Source organism: Felis catus, chromosome C2 (genome assembly GCF_018350175.1).
Source record: "Felis catus isolate Fca126 chromosome C2, F.catus_Fca126_mat1.0, whole genome shotgun sequence".
NCBI lineage: Eukaryota > Metazoa > Chordata > Mammalia > Carnivora > Felidae > Felis > Felis catus.
In genome coordinates, this window is record NC_058376.1 from 35,621,086 (window position 1) to 35,639,188 (window position 18,103).

Sequence of the window (18,103 nt, forward strand, 5' to 3'; positions counted from 1 at the left end):
ACAGAATCTGAGGTGTCAACACAGAGCCCGACATGGGGCTTGAACTCATGAACAGCGAGATCATGACCTGAGCCAAAGTTGGATGCTTAACTGACTGAGCCACCCAGGCCCTTGCTTTTATTTTGCCATTATTTTGCCACTGTTCCCAACATGGACTCTGCATTTTAAAAGTTCTCTTTGTTTCAAATATATTTATTTATTATATCTAGAAAATAAATTTATTTTAATGCTGCTAATGTTGATTATTTATTTATTTGTTTGTTTGTTTACTTATTTTGCCCTACATCTAAATTTGTTTTTCAACGTTTATTTATTTTTGGGACAGAGAGAGACAGAGCATGAATGGGGGAGGGGCAGAGAGAGAGGGAGACACAGAGTCGGAAACAGGCTCCAGGCTCTGAGCCATCAGCCCAGAGCCCGACGCGGGGCTCGAACTCCCGGACCGCGAGATTGTGACCTGGCTGAAGTCAGACGCTTAACCGACTGTGCCACCCAGGCGCCCCTACATTTTTTTTTTAAATAGAGCATTAACCAATGTTGAGGAATTGTGGTTATATCAAATATAATGCATTTTAAAGGGAAAAAAAAAACATAATAAAAATGAGAGCCAGCATGCAATGGCCTTTTCCCCTAAAAATAATAATTTAACAACCATAATTTTTTACTGTCCAAAAACATAATGTCCAAATATTCAGGAGGTTTCAAATTCTTTTTGACTATTTTGCTTGAAAAATTTATTTCAACAAAAATTTATTCTTCCACCCAAACCTATTTTAAAAATTTAAAATATTTAGAAACACTTTGAATTGAAGAATTACATTGAATTTATAAAGGTCTGTTTTTCCTTTAAAATTAATTTATGTGCATAAATGATTCACAAGAATTCCATCATTTCTGCACAATCAGAATAAAATTAGCCAATTATCTATATTAATTCAGGAAAACACGTTGTTTTTTTAGGAAGAAAATTATTTCATGTATTTCTGTTATCCTGCTTAAGTACCTACCTATCCACACATTTTCCCGAAAAATACCTACTCTTTTCATCTCTTTCGATATTTATGTTGGTGTTTTATTTTTAAATGTAATTTTCTTGTAGCAAAATATGATACAATGTTAAGAGAGAAAATGTATAAATTCACATTGCTCAGTAATGAGTTTATGCCAGTATTTCACACTTCAATCATGAAAGCAAGTTCTATTAAGTTTACATATAATTTAACCAGTTAATTTACAGAAACATCTTTTCATAAGAATAGAAGTTTCACTTCACAGTTTTTCCCCACAAAATACCATTGTTTATATTATTAATAATATCATTTTATATTTGATCTTGATTATCATATATATTAAAATAATCTGTAATTTGATTGCATTTTAATATATGGAGAGTCATCTTAAACATAATGAAACTAAGCCCAATGAAAATATTTGTTAGAGCTGAAGATGAGGTTTAATAAACCATATGGCACTCTGGATCACATCCATAAGATAAACTATTGTGATCAGTCACTTTATAAGGTAAATATGCAGAGGAATTTTACAACGGTGTTTCAGGGACCATTCAACTTTTCAGGTTGTAGGGATGGTTTTATATTAATGTTGGTTGATTTTGTTAATGAGCATTAAAGAAGAAAAAGGAAATTAGAATTTAAGAGGCCTTATAAACACAGTCTATTTTACAAAAAGACATATAATAAAATAATTCTTTCTCAGATTATGAGTTAGTTTTTCTAACATATTACTTTTAGGTGCAGTTAAGAATTTCTGTCTAAAACATCTACACTCTCTTAGCAAATATTGAATACTGCTTTTCATGTATGTGCTGATTGTTTTGGCTAGCTGAGAGCTCTTTATTTCTAGTTAATCTTTCTTTACATTCTTTTAATTTTATTTTAATGTTTATTTTTGAAAGAGAGAGAGAGAGAGAGAGAGAGAGAGAGAGAGCGAGTGGATGAGGGGCAGAGAGAGAGGGAGACACAGAATCTGAAGCAGGCTCCAGGCTCTGAGCTGTCAGCACAGAGTCCAATGTGGAGCTCAAACCCACAAACCGTGAGATCCTGACCTGAGCCGAAGTCTGACACTTAACCAACTGAGCCATGAACTTTATTTACATTCTTATCATGGTTATATTGGGGAGGGAGGGGCGGGGAAAGAGAGAGAAATTTGTATTTCATGTAAAATAATAATGTCTACTTTTATATTTCCTAATGCTGATTTAGTTTACTTTAGTAAATATACTTGATAGATCCAAACTAATTAAAATGAACTATTTTCATCAGCTCCAAACTAAGTAGACTTTAATGTCTTAATCTATGTAACCATTTTTGTATTGCCTTATGATTGCAATTTAATGAATTTTTTACATTTTCTTACTCTTTGAATTGATGACATAGTGGTTTATTTTTCAGGTTATTAGTGTTATTGTATTGAGATTTTTAAGCTTCCACATACCTTGATAAGCCATCCTTATTTTTAGCTTCTGCTTCTTAAATGATTTCTACAATTTGAAAACAGTTCAAAGCATTTTGTTGTATTATTTATATCCTGATATACTGTGTAGCATGTTCATGGACATAATCAGTTCAGAGAAAATACACCAGGGACATGAGTTACACACATAAAAACCTGGCTCACTCTTATGCGCTACCTGGACTCATGCTTGTACATATTTACTAGTATATATTGAGAGAAACTGTGTTTGAAGGACAAACGTATCTTATTAAAATGATGTCTACTGAAGGATTCTATTTATATTATTGATGATGAGGAAAGTATATCAGGGACTATTTGATTGTTCCAAAAGATTTATCCATACATAAATCTCTAATGCATTTTACATTCCAAGAAAACACTCCTATGTTAATAATTTCATAGTCCACAGCGCCTCATTATAAGGAAAACAAATATCTGGAGTTTGACAGAGGAAATAAACTGTTAGTAGTCCATTGCTTAAGAGATATCAACATTATTTGTTGTATCTTGACCAAAAAGTGATCAGAAAGTGATTATATGAGGTTACAGTGGATCAATTATAAATTAATACGTGTTTCAACTTGTTGGAATACCATGCAGTCTTATCATTAGGTCACTTTTAATCATTTCTTGATGTGAAGTCTTTATGAAGTTCTCTTCTACAAAAAAAAAAAAAATCGAATTTTGTAGGGTTGTATCTGGTCACAGAAGAGAAATCCAACATTTTAGTGACAATACCAGTATAGTTTGGAAACAAACCAAAAAAAAAAATCAAATTCCTATGGTTATGTAAATAATTGGAAGAATTAAAGTTGTTCAATCTCTGTAATTATAAGAAGCATATCCTGATATCTAGCATATCCAGACACAGCTTTTGCTTATGAGGCAACTAATATAAGAATTATATAGTTCATTCTGTGAAAGGATGGCTAGCCTTTGGAAAAATAAGTTGCACTCACAAAATCATTGCCTGGTTTGTTGAAAAAAACTCTGCAAGATGAATACTTTTTTCTTCTTTTTAAAAGTTTATTTATTTTGAGAGAGAGAGAGAGTGCGCGCACACACACGTTTGAGCAGGGGGAGGGGAGCAAAGAGAGAGGGAGAAAGAATCCCACGCAGGTTCCCTATTGTCAGCGCAGAGCCCAACACAGGACTCAAACTTACAAACTGTAAGGTCATGACCTGAACCAAAATCAAGAGTCAGATGCTTAGCCATATGAGCCACCCAGGTGACCCAAGATCAATTTTTTAAGGTAATAAAATTCTCTTTTTATTTGTGTTGCCAATAAAAGAACCATAGATCACAATGAACAGATTTATGAAATGAGACTTTGTTTACATAAATCCTTTTTTGTCTTAACAGCACATTGTTAAGAATTAAATAATATAACTTCACTGTAGAAGGTCCTTTTAATTCCTCCATTTTCATTCCTTATCACTTGCTAAAGAAAAATCTAGACAGAAATTGTACTTTTTTGTGATAATTTCTTGATATATTGGGTCAAGGAGTAATCATTAGCTATATACATCATCTATTTAAGTAGTCATGTGTCTCTAGAAATGTACTTTGAATATACCATGAAAAATATTTATATTTCAATTTTAAATATCACTCAATACAAATTTCAACTTGTTACTCTTTTATTTTATTTTATTTTATTTTATTTTATTTTATTTTATTTTATTTTATTTTATTTATTTTTTAACGTTTATTCATTTTTGATACAGAGAGAGACAGAGCATGAATGGGGGAAGGTCAGAGAGCAAGGGAGACACAGAATCTGAAACAGGCTCCAGGCTCTGAGCTGTCAGCAGAGCCCCACATGGGGCTCGAACTCACGGACCGCGAGATCATGACCTGAGCCGAAGTCGGACGCTTAACCGACCAAGCCACCCAGGCGCCCCTGCTTCTTTTTTTTTAAATAATAGACTGCTCTCCTTTCCTCTGGCATTTAATTTTTATATTATGACTTTAAGTAAATTGAGAAGGAATTTTATCTTATTTTGAGAAGATAAGACAGGGTTCAAAAGTAGGCACACAGAAGTTGGCTTGGTAAATAGTTCATTGTCTTCACTTACAACAAGTCTAGGCTGGGGATTCTAAACTTGAGGTTCCTCATTTGTGGTTGCTTAGATCCATGTGGTCACACAGGCTCCCGGGCTGACAGAAGTTTTGGCATTGTAGAGCTGTGGCTATTGAGGTCACCACAGCTATGTCCATGACAGTCTGCCAGAGAGGGAAAAGAACATGGAGAAGTTTAATAGGGAACACCATTTCCAATTAGGGTGACTAACTCAATTCAGTTTGCCCAGGTCTTTCCTGATTTTAGCACTGAAATTCCCACCTTGTGGGAATCCTCTTAGTTGTGGACAGAAATGATTAGTACCACCATTTCCGCTCACATGCTACTGTGGAGAACTTAGTCACGTGGCCACACCTAAAGGCAAGAAAACTCAGACATAACTTGCTCCATGGTTAAGAGAAGGAGGAGGATTATAGATTTGACTGCTGGCAGTCCATTCACAAAATCCTTCACAAAGGGCTAGAATTTATTAATTTTTAATCCAAGGCCCCTAGCTTAGTACTTGGCTCAGAGTAGAATGTAAATAAATGTTGGTGAAATGAAATGAATGACACAGATATTTCATTGTCCCTTTACACTTAAAAAAAAAAAAAACTGAACAGATATACAGCTTTATGGAAATCTCAGATCAAACCCTTTGTTGAAGAAAAAATATTTCTCTGCTATAATGATTTGATATTATTAATGAAGTCAGCTTTCTATTCTAATGCACATTCTTCTTAGTCTCAATTAATCAGCTTCTCCTGTTTGCAAGGAAGTAAGAAAACATATTTCCCTTAAGTAGACTGTTAAATATTATACTTAATCATCTCCTCCTTTTTTTGACCTTGGAAGCTCGTCTATATTTAGCTGAATGTGTAAGATCTAATTGTCAGGTGCTTAGTAGAAGGAATAAGAGAACTGGATTCAGGTAACCTAAGTGTCATGTCTTAGCAGGTGAATGGTTTTAAGCATGTCGCTTAAACTGCCTGGACTTCAAATTCATTATCTTTCCGATTGCAATATTAATGTATGTCCTATCCATATCAAAGGGTTATATTACAGATAAAATTAGGTGGTATAAACAAAGCACTAGTGAATGTAAAGTATTATGAGCACATTAGCTCTGCTTAACCATGCTATCTACTTACTGAGATGTCTAAAGCACCGTGCTTGCTTTTCAGCTCTGTGATAGAGTGCAGATTTCAGAAATCTTTATTTATCAGCATTTCCTCGTCACTGCAGGTAAAGTTAACTAATGAACCCTCATGTTGTTGGAGACTTTTTTATTTTGTAAGACAAACACCTTAGAATGGAGGACGTTATTTTCCCATTCTTGGAAAAACATTGCTTTTCTGCATATTGGCAGAGAAAGTTAAGTTGAAATGTTTTACAAGTTGCCTTCAGTCATAATACATGCTTCAGAAATTATAAGATGAAGACCAATTGAGAAAACAAAAATTTGCAAAGTGATAGTTTTGAATGTGTAATATAAAGTTGCCTGCCCCTCTCAAAATATATTAAGATAAATACACATATGGATATACAATTGATGATGCTGATTTAAACTGAACAATAGATTTTAGTCAATGCCTAACGACAGCTTTTTTCTGTCTCCATTCGAATGAATCAGAAGCAGTTTAAGAGTTCTTTGTTCTTTGCAATAATATGAAAGAAACTGAAGGAACAGAGAGCAGAAAGCTAGTAGGAAAGACAGAAGTAGGCTTAGAGCAGGGGTTTTTAAACTGTGTCTCCTGGGTGGCTCAGCTACCAGGTGGGGAGTGAGAAGAGAAACAAAACAGGCAGGCTGAAGCTCTGCACTTGTACTTCAACCACAGCAGTACTGCTTTTATCTGATTCATGTATCCTGATGAGAAAGAGATTTCACTCCTTTAAGGGAGTTTGAAAATCTTTTTTAAAATTATATTTAATTTTTACTTATTATAGGAACACTCTGCATGTTGCAGAAATTTGACCAAGTGTCAAACAAGAGTCCTGGAGAAAGAGTCAAAGCCTAAACTGATGGAGATTACATGATACTTTCATTTTATTTATTTTATTTTATTTTTATTTATTTTGAGAGAGATTGAGAGAGAGAGAGAGACAGAGACAGAGACAGAGACAGAGGAGAGAATCTCAAGTAGGCGTTGTGCTATCAGCATGGAGCCCAATGGAAGGCTTGATCTCATGAATCATGAGATAATGACCTGAGCCAAAATCAAGACTTGGGTGCTGAACCAACTGAGCCACCCAGGTGCCCCTACATTATGCTTTTGTATAATGAAGGAATATCTGGGATATGTTCTTGAATTAAAAAAAAAAAGAATGCAAACAGAAGTAAAAAAAAATAAAGGTCCCAGAGTTAAACATATAATCAACTAAAGCTGACTCAGTCAGGATCAGAGCAGAGCTCCAAAGACATACATGATACGGAATGATGCCATTGTTCAGATCCAGCATGTGGCTTGCTATGTACACCACCACCTAGAGATGAGGGAAGCATCTGCCTATTAGAGGTGCTACCTGGTTGGAAGTATCACTGGGCAGAGTAAGAATTAAAGTGCTGGTATGACACAGTCCAGTAACTTTGAAGATTTGTTACTTGTGCTAAATAATATCAGTTGTTAATATCGATAAAGTGTTTTCTATGTGCCAAACACCTGAAGAACATAGAGCTCGATATCTCATGAAGATATTTTAAAATTATTATTCCCATGTATCAAAAAGGAGAGTAAGTTTTGGAGGTTGGGTAATTCCCTAATATCATACAAATGGTAAAGTAAGGATTCGGACCACTTGGGCCAAAGTTCTTAACCTCAATACTATATTTTATTTTAAATTCATGTGAAATTTTGATATATTCTTCTAAAATGAAATGACCTCTTTTTATTTGATTTTCTTAGACCTAAAATGTAATATTCTTTTATAACTTTCAGGAATTACATTGGACAAAATTTATCATTTTTGATCAGTTTTTAATTGATTACTTGGGGGCAGCATAAGCCCAGTGTTCATATTCAAGCAGGACTGTTTGGAATCTGAAATCCATCCTTTATTCCTACTTGTAATTTGAGGACAATAGAATCTATTGCAAAGGATGGTTTTAAGCGTAGATGATATATCATATAAAAGTACTTAGTTGAGAGCCTGATAGCTCTGTAAATATTTGTGCTTCTTGATTTCTATTTCAATTTCACAATTTCCCTCTTGCTGTCTCTCTGACTCTGTGTGTGTGTGTGTGGGGGGGTCTCTCTCTCTCTCTCTCTCTCCCTCCATACACACACACACACACACACACACACACAAACAAAAGGCTTTTGGAAGTTATTTAAAGATATTGTTTGTTTTTGATATCCTGAACAAAATTCACGCTAAGGTTAATCCCAATGGATTAATGGAACTGTTTTCTAAGGAATAAGATTTTCTTATTAGTGGGATGAAGGCCATGAACTCTTTGTTCTTGGTTTGCTACTACTTTGAAAATTAACATTTCTTTTTGTCTCAGAAATGTTCTGAGAATGGACCCCTTTCCCATTTAAGAAGATGAGAGGAGAGAGCATTCTTTACTCACTGCGCTAAAAGTACGTTTGGAACATAGAAATGGAGAGAAAAATAGAAAATAATGTGGGATTTTCATCTTCCACAGATCTAAGCAAAAAGCACGGTTTTCCTGCCACAGAGGAAATCAGATTCTATATGGCAAAAGCAGGAGGCAAGAGTCAAAGACAATTAGATGCTCAGGAAGGTTCCTCAGAAGTTCTGGAAATGTATTTCTCACCCACAATGAGGCCAAAATCCCAAAAGAAGGATAAATTTTTCAACTAGATTTTGGAATCTGGGCAGGGGAATCCAGAGCATTTTTTTCCAAATGGGACTGAGGAAATCATCAAGTTTCTAGAAATCCCTCCCATCTTGCCATGATTCTTTAACAATCAGCTAGATATGACATTAACATGGTATATCCATGTAGAAAGGCCCTGAAACGACCCTTCTGGATTTACTGCAGACCCATAATTACATAAGAACGCTCTAGAATTCTCTGTGTTCTCCAAAAGAGTCCCAGAAATACGTGGAGAATGTTTGTAGATTTGAAGAGATTAATGGGGCAAGTGTGTAGACAATATTTTAAGTATGATATTGAAGGAAAGCCTAATGGTAGATTTTGTGTAGAGACTTGAATCAGGAGAGTAAGTAAGCTATGCAAATAACTGGAGGATGAGTTGTCCATAATCACTTCAATAGGGGGAAGTCATAGGTTGTGTTCTAGTAAGAGTGAAATGGCTATACTTCGAGACAGGCAATTCAATCCCAAAAGGGGATAATCCTTTGGATCCTTTTTTTTCAAGGTCTTACCACAGGCTTGGCAAAATGCAGAAAAACCTTGGTTTGTGAGGATGATTCCTTACAGAAACATGCTTATAATCCAAAGCACTTGTATATCAAAGCAAATTTCCCCATAAGAAATATTGGAAATTCAGGTGATTCACTCCACAACCCAAAAGTATTTGTATAAAAATGATTACAAGACTGTAATATAGGGGCGCCTGGGTGGCGCAGTCGGTTAAGAGTCCGACTTCAGCCAGGTCACGATCTCGCGGTCCGGGAGTTCGAGCCCCGCATCAGGCTCTGGGCTGATGGCTCAGAGCCTGGAGCCTGTTTCCGATTCTGTGTCTCCCTCTCTCTCTGCCCCTCCCCCGTTCATGCTCTGTCTCTCTCTGTCCCAAAAATAAATAAACGTTGAAGACTGTAATATAATATAAAATAATAAAGAAAGCACTAAATATAAAGAAAAATAAATTAGCCTGCACTTACCTTTGAAAACCTTCTTGACTGGTGTGAGGGGGACAAGAGAGAGGAAGGTTATTGTGTAGGATGACTTTCACTGTCACTAATGGAATCACAGCTATTTATTGGATCAGTGGAATCTTTTTCTGCATGGGGGCCATTGTATACACTCTCACGGATGTTGACTACAGTACAGTATTTATAAACTCTTGTCATATACTCTATTTAATGTAACTGTCAATAAGGCGGCAGAGGAAAGGGTCTGTACCTATAGGCAGCCTGACCTAAAATGAAGCAAAGCATTCCTAAGTGTACTCTTGTATGGAAAAGCAGAGAACTATCTGTAGGTGCTTTGAAGTGACAAAATATATACCAGTGCCAGCTGTGCGAACCTTCCAATGTTCTGAAAAATCACTGATTTCTGCCAAACACTGCAGACTGAGACCAAGCATCCAAGCATAGGAGCCGATCACCCACAATCCCGCAGCAAGAGAGAGAGAGAGAGAGAGAAGAACCACTGGTTCAGTTGTGATCATGTGACATGTGGTGTCACATACTACTCGTACTGCAAGGCATTGCTTGCTTATCAAATTAAAATTTATTAGAAACATTTGCTCTACTTGTGGAACACTGGAAGAACAAATTACTTACAATCTAATGTTTTACTGTATTTCTATAAAGAACTTAGTCTTTGTGGGCTAAATTCTATAAAGAATTTAGTCTTTGTGGGCTTCATGCATTGTGTGTTTTAACTACTCAACTTTGTCATTATAGTGTGGAAGCAGTTGTAGACAAATACTAAAAAGAATGGGCACGGCTGTGTTCCAATAAAAACTTAATTTAGCAAAATAGGCAGAGGGCCAGATTTGGACAGAAGGCCATAGTTTTCCTACTCCTACTTTATAGAAACACCTACAGGATGTACTGAGTTTAATATCTTTTTCTTTTTTATTTCCCATCATATTTTTCAAACAATCAAGCGAATTATTTTACACCTAACAAAATTTGATAACTACCCCGACAAATGCATACTTAAGGGAATACAACATACTTCATACTTGGACATGAATACAGACTGAAATAGCATATCACCTTAAGATTGCTTTGATATTTATGAGAAGTACATTTTTAAATTATTTTACCATAAAATTTAGGAGAAATAAGTCAATGGGGAGATTGAATAAGGACTGTGGAAAATGTTGGAGTGAATTTTCATGTTTTCCCTCAACATCTGCCTCTGCTGTAAATTTTTAAAATGTTAATGCCTTAGATTTTTCAATAAAATACTGTTATCTTTTCCTTTGAATATGATTAAATAAGAGACCAATTTTAAGCTTGACCAAGGGAATCTCAAAGTCAACCCTCATTACACTTAGCTCAAGGTGTTTTGTATAGTTACTCTTGCAAACTCTCTTTCAATTTGACCTCCGAGCTATAGAAATACTAATGCAGTAACTTTGTGTTGAAAACAGTGTAATAGAAAAATGAACTTGCTAAATTAATGCTTGATTACCACATTGCTTATGGTCTGATTGGAAGGCACTGCAATTTTAATTCTACAATATTGAAGAAAAACATTATATATACCTGTGCAATGGGATTTGATTCCTTAATTGATCTGGGCTAAACGCACTGATAATGACGTTGGAAGTTGGATAGTGCATAAACACAGTACACAAAATTAAATCATGGTCTTGATTCAATATTATTTCAGAGGAGAGAATCTCTTTTTATTTCCTTTTTAGTAAAATATATGCCATTCTAAAATGCTCAGGTCAACAAGCCAATAATGACATAAAGAAAAGACAACAAATACTGTATGCTTATGTGTGTGTGTGTACATATAAACAAGGTGTATGTATAAATATATATATCAGCCATTTCAATCAGTAAGATTCATATCCTCAAAATTGGAATAGTATATTAATAATTTGTAAATGTTTTTATTTTTTTAATTGCCCAACCATAATAATAATCAAATTAGTTATATATAGATAGGTATATATGTTATATATACTACAGTACAGTATATATGTTCCAACAAATATATGCTATATAGATAGAATATCTATATTTATCTTATACATCTTATACGGTAGTCCCCAGTTATCCATGATTTTCTTTATACAGTTTCAGTTATCCATGGTCAACTGTGGTCCAGAAGAAAATGACCCTCCTGATGTATCATCAAAAGGTCAATAGTAGCCCAAAACTATATCACATCCTCTGTTGTTTAGGGAGACAAGGAGGATGCCTGGGTGGCTTATTCAGTTAAGCAACCATCTCCTGATATCAGCTCAGGTTGTGATTTCACAGTTGTGAGATCGAGCCCTGCATCAGGCTCTGTGATGACAGCATGGAGCCTGCTTGGGATTCTTTCTCTTCTCTCTCTACCCCTCCTCTGCTTGCTCCCTCTCAAAATTAATGAATGAATGAATAAACAGACAAACAAACAAACAAACATTTCTTTTAAAAGGAGGGCAGGGGGAAATACTCTATACAAGTCCCGGACTCCATTCACTCTGCTGTTCCACCATATTTTAGGACATCTGGAGGGTTATGTAAGAACTTTTAGATTTTAGAAGCCAGACTTGCATCTCTTCCACCACATTTAATTGTGAGTGTGTATTTGTATGTTTGCACATACATGTATAGATTGACGATAGATACACAGATACATAGATACCATACATAACATACATAACTGGTTTACCTATTATTACATGTAGGCAATGACGAAAAAAATGACTGGTTTACCTATTATTACATGTAGGCAATGACTAAAAAAAAATTTTAAAAACATACAGGTGCTATTTTGTTCTAGGCAAAATTTGTTGGTATTTTTAAAGATTTTTTTCCCATTTAACTCTTGCTTGGGATCAGATGATCATCATATTCATTTATTTGACGATATAGGGAATACATATTATGTGATAGTACATTGTGCTAAGGCACTATGGCTATGTAAAGGAAGAGTATAAAGTACTTGCACTCACAGAAATGAAAGTCCACAGATATAATCCATTCAGCATAAAGTAGTAGGGGAAACAAATGAAATTTGTATCAAGGACTTGGGTTTTGTTTAGATGCAGACATTAGCCAGCAGTGTGACATTGAGAGATTTATCTAACTTTTTTTTTGTTTACAAACTCTGCAGTGAAAAAAAATATGGTAAATTACACTAGGGATTCTATATAAGGAAGATCCCTTCTATTTGTAAAGTTTTAAAATTTTAACATTAAATAAGACATACAAAATTATCTCTGCCTAAGTAACAACAAAAGTTGATTGTTTTAAGACTATGTTTTGCCACTAAATGAACCATTTAGTTCTAGATTAATAATAAGTAAGGGCTTTCCATTTTTCCAAGTCAAATATATATATATATATATATATATATATATATATATATATATATGTATGTATATATAAACTGATATTTAAAACATAAAAAAGTAGTAAACAAAAGTTAATTATATTTTAACCTGTGGTTTTATTTTTTTAAGTTTATTTGTTTTGAGAGAGAGTGAGTGAGGGAGGGCAGAAAGAGGGAGAAAATCCGAAGCAGGCTCCACACTGACAGCATGGGGCCTGATGCGGGGCTCAAACTCATGAGATCATGACCTGAGCCTTAGTTTGACACTTAGCCAACTGAGCCACCTGGGTGCCCTAATGTGTAATTTTATTTTATTATTTATATATTTATTTATTTTTTATTTCTTATATGAAATGTATTGTCAAATTGGTTTCCGTACAACACCCAGTGCTCATCCCAACAGGTGTCCTCCTCAATGCCCATCACCCACTTTCCTGTCCCTCCCACCCCCATCAACCCTCAGTTTATTCTCAGTTTTTAAGAGTCTCTTATGGTTTGCCTCCCTCCCTCTCTAACTTTTTTTTTCCCTTCCCCTCTCCCATGGTCTTCTGTTAAGTGTCTCGGGATCCACATAAGAGTGAAAACATATGGTATCTGCCTTTCTCTGTGTGACTTATTTGACTTAGCATAACACTCTCCAGTTCCATCCACGTTGCTACAAAAGACCATATTTCATTCTTTCTCATTGCCACATAGTACTCCATTGTGTATATAAACCACAATTTCTTTATCCATTGATGGACATTTAGGCTCTTTCCATAATTTGGCTATTGTTGGAAGTGCTGCTATAAACATTGGGGTACAAGTGCCCCTATGCATTAGCACTCCTGTATCCCTTGGGTAAATGCCTAGCTATTGCTGGGTCATAGGGTAGATTTATTTTTAATTTTTTTGAGGAACCTTCACACTGTTTTCCAGAGTGGCTGCACCAGTTGCCTAATGTGTAATTAAAAAAAAAAAAAAGGCCTGCATCAGTAGGAAGAAGTAGAATTTCAAAGATATAAGAACCATCCGCATGTTTTTACAGTTCTAACAAAAGAACAAAAAAAAACATGTTTTTACAGTTCTAACAAAAGAACAAAATCTAAATATATATACAAAACCCTGCATAGTAATTATAACTTAAAGAATTTATATATGTTCATAATGCATTCCAAATTACAAGGTAGGAGTGCTGGATATAAAATAGTCCTAGGTCAGTTACTCACTAGGCAAATTAATTTGGGCAGCCCCTAATTTCTTATCTACACGGGTTTTAATATATGATCTTTTGGGTTCTTAAAATTAATGGCATGTGATATGCTATATATGGCTCATTCAAAGACTTCTCGTTTGGACATCTCTGAATTTCCCTTGCTCTTATCCATGAGCTGCCATTTTGTAATTGCTCTTGTTTGTGCACACATACTCAGATACTTTTCTTGTCACAAACAGACAGATGCAAACCCTTAAGTTTCAGTCAACACATAATTTAAGAACCATTTGAAGAAGGAACATGAATCTTGACTGTGATTTAAATACCTTCTGATGAAAATTTCTGGTCTAATAAATAAATTATCATTTTCAAATTTTGCACAATGAGAGTTAACAGCTTGGAAAAATTTTCCCATTGACAGTAATGAAAAAGTTTTGTAAGAAATTTTGCATCTCAATTGCACAGAGAATATCTTCTGAAGAAATATAAATAGGGTGACTCTAAGTATAAAAGTAATTTAGAAGAATTAGATTTCAAAAAAAACATATTTTAGGGATACCTTATCCACTGTATTTACTAATATCTCTATCAATAGCATATATTTATATGTATGTCTAAATTTATGCAACTACAACTAAAGCAGCTCCCTTGAAAAATATAAAATATTGTAAATATACTTATAATTACTTCTTTGTTTTTTTAAATTTTGTTTTAATGTTTATTTTTATTTTTAAGAGAGAGAGTTTGAGCAGAGGAGGGGCAGAGAGAGAGGGAGATGTAGAATCCAAAGCAGGCTCCATGCTCCTTGCTGTAATTACAGAGCCTGATGTCAGATTCCAACTCACAAAGTGTGAGATTGTTTGGGGCACCTGGGTTGGCTCAGCTGGTTAAGCAACCAGCTTCAATTCAGGTAGTGATCTCACGGTTTGTGAGTTTGAGCCCCACGTTGGGCTCTGTGATGACAGCTCAGAGCCTAAGCCTGCTTTCGATTCTGTGTCTCCCTCTCTCTGTCCCTTCCCTGCTTGTGCTCTGTCTCTCTCTGTCTCAAACATAAATAAAGGTTTTTTTTAAAAGTTTAAAAAAAATGTGAGATTATGACCTGAGCCGAAGTCGGACACTGAACTGTCTGAGCCACCCAGGCACCCCCTTATAATTACTTCTTAATGAAGTATAGGTCATGTTTTAATTGACAGAACTATTTTTTTCTTTTGTACTACATGTATGAAAATGTGTTTTACAATTGATGGCATCTTTGATTTTGTAAGATACAATAAAATTACATTATAAATTAAGGTTATTTATGTAAAGATCCTTGGTATTATTACTATTAGTAATAGAATTTTGCTTCAACATCGCTCAGAAACAAAAATGATAAGTTAATATTAAGGTGAAACCAGATATTGGGGCCAATAAGGTGTGTTGGGGTTGTTGAGTGCTTTTATATTTAAAAAGATATACATGACAGAAAAATAATTTATGGAACCAAGTGTAAAAAAAAATGACTGCATCACTAAGCAGAGAATAAATGGATGTGACATTGATGGGAATTGCTAAATTTAATTTCTCATAAATTGAAAAGCTATCTTGTGTTTCTTTCCTTCTATTTATTTGTTTAATATACAGAATAATATTAGAATACCACAGGGGGATTGGAGAGATATATAAGAAAAATCATATGTAACATCAACACTAATATATTGACTTATTTACTTACAAAGGATGTATTAGTATTTATTATGTATTATGTTCTAGGTGCTGGAGATTTAGCAACAAACAAAACGGATGAAAATGTCTGTCCTTATGAAGCCTGTATTCTAAAAGGGTCAGTAAACAAATAAATAAGTGTGGAATATATATTAAACATGGCAAATGCTCTGACAGAAAATAAAGAAGAGGAAAGGGAGCTCTTTGGACAGTATTTTTAATAGAGGGTAGTCAGGGATGTTCTCTAATAAGGGGACAACTGAAGAGAGACCTGAAGTATGAGGAGGAAGATATTTGACTCTCAGATGCAAAAGTGTCCCAAGTAGACATGTCTAAAGATGCTTTGATAAAAGGAGATGCTTTGATAAAAGAGTTTTGAGAAGTTGGCCTACAGTCTGGCATGGTTCTCCATCCTAAAATTTATTTAGATGTGAAGCCAGATAATTCAAATCACTAATCAGTAAATATAAAGTAAATTTAGTGCTCACATCAAGTTAATGATTTTTGGGAAGGGTAAAGCTCACACAGGAGTCTGAAGAGGAAAGGAGGTGAGGGCTAGCTTCAGATTTTTACTGTGGGCAGGGGCTGAAACTGGAATGGGGTTTATCATGGGGGCCAGAGGTTGTGCTGTTTGAAATTCCCACCAGCCTGCAGAGGCAGAGAGCACTCATGGGTGGTCCTCCTAAGTCACAAAGGTAATGTGATGCAGTGTTAGAACCAAGAGAGAGACAGGGGGACCCTACTTAGGGTCAAACATCGAAGACAGAGTAATGTTCTTTATCAAAGGAAATCAATCTAATTTCAAAGCAGGTACAAAACACTTTATCAACATAATATCCCAAAAATATTCAAATATGAAAGATTTATAAACACTGTAGAGTAATGAATGACAAGAGATTTGTTACATAAAAATGTTACAAAGTGCACTTGTGTGGCTCAGTCGGTTAAGCATCTGACTTCAGCTTTGGTCATGATCTCGCGATTGGTTAGTTCAAGCCCCGCATAGGGCTCTGTGCTGACAGCTCAAAGCCTGGAGCCTGCTTCAGATTCTGTTTCTCCTTCTCTCTCTGTCCCTCCCCTGCTAATTCTCTGTCTGTCTGTCTTTCTCTCAAAAATAAATAAACATTAAAAAGACCCTTTTTAAAAATATCTCAAAAATGATAGGAATACTAGTCGTTGGGGTTAATGAACAAACTGCATAGTGTTTCCATGTTTCAAACTGTTTTGCATTTTTAACAATTCAAGACTGTCCAATTATTTTTAAAATTTTTTTGTCTTTAGCAGCTGATATCCAAATGGTAGCCTCCAGCACCTCTCAAATAATGAGAAGAAATGTAGTAGTAAGTTAATACATGCATTTACAGATATGTAAAATTTTCTGAAAATTTACAGATCGTTAGTAAAGAAGTCACCAAACTAGGGCCTATGGGCTAAATCCAATATGCCTCCTGTTTTTGTAAATAAACTTATAATGAAACACAGACAGGGCCATTTGTTGAGGTATTGCCTGGGGCTATTTTTGTGCTATAGTCGTGGAGCTCAATAGTTATGACAGAGATCTTATGATGTTCAAAGCTTAAAATATTTACTATCTGTCCCTTTACAGAAAAAGTTGGCCAACTCCTAATCTTGTTTTATTAATTTGATATTTGCCATTAATTCATAACGGTGTAGAAGTATAATCACCCTAACATGCAGAATACTGAACTCACAAATTTTAAAAGTTTTGTAAAGAAATGTAGGAATTTCACATTAGAATGTTCAGGGAATTCTGCTAGTAAGAAACATCTTATAGTTTATAGAGGAAAAAAAAACAATTACATCATAAGCAAAATCCATTTTTAAATCAATACATTAACTACTTCATAGTACTTAGCAGACTTGTCCCGTGACCAGATCTAGAAAAATTGAATGGATAACCATTATATTATCAGAAGAGTTTCTTTCTCCTAAGAGAAAATGTTCATTAAAACGAGTACTTTTGATAGTCATGGGTATTTAGACAGCTTTTCTTTCTTTGATTTCATATTCATCTCAGTGAACCTCCTCTGCTATTAACTGTTCTTTAGAGGGACTTTCCTTAGGAAATAAAAGCCAAGAAAATACTAAGCAGTAATAGTATAACTTAAGATGAAAGAGCAAAAAACCTATATATCAGATAACATAGCTCCCTCCATATCAGAATTTTCTTGTCAACCTTACACTAATCACTGTCATTCTTTCTGTAAATTATCTTCATGTCTCTCTCTCTTTCTGTCTCGTTCTTTCACTCCATTCTTCTCTCTCTCCTTCTTTCTCTCCTTTCCTCTTTATCTATCTCATTCTATCTCCCTCTCCTCTTTTTTTTTCCCTTCTCTATCATTCCACCATTGATCTCTCTTTTCCAACCCTATTTCTTTCTTTACCTTCTTTGCTAATCCTGGAAATAGTGGAATCAGCACCACAGGTGCCCCAGCATTCTAGAAACAAAAGAAGACTAAGAAGTAATTATGCTTCAGACTGTAC

General features: G+C 34.9%; 1 long non-coding RNA gene across 2 annotated transcripts in view; it reads left to right on the forward strand.

The window, feature by feature from the left end:
* Positions 1-18,103, forward strand: part of LOC123379908 — a 113,482-nt gene that overhangs the window by 76,436 nt on the left and 18,943 nt on the right. The window contains exon 3 of one of the 2 annotated variants that reach the window (XR_006584943.1): positions 15,647-15,716. The exons of the other annotated variant lie outside the window; for it this stretch is intronic. This is a non-coding gene — a long non-coding RNA (uncharacterized LOC123379908). The remainder of the gene's footprint in view (positions 1-15,646; positions 15,717-18,103) is intronic. 2 annotated transcript variants of the gene reach the window in all.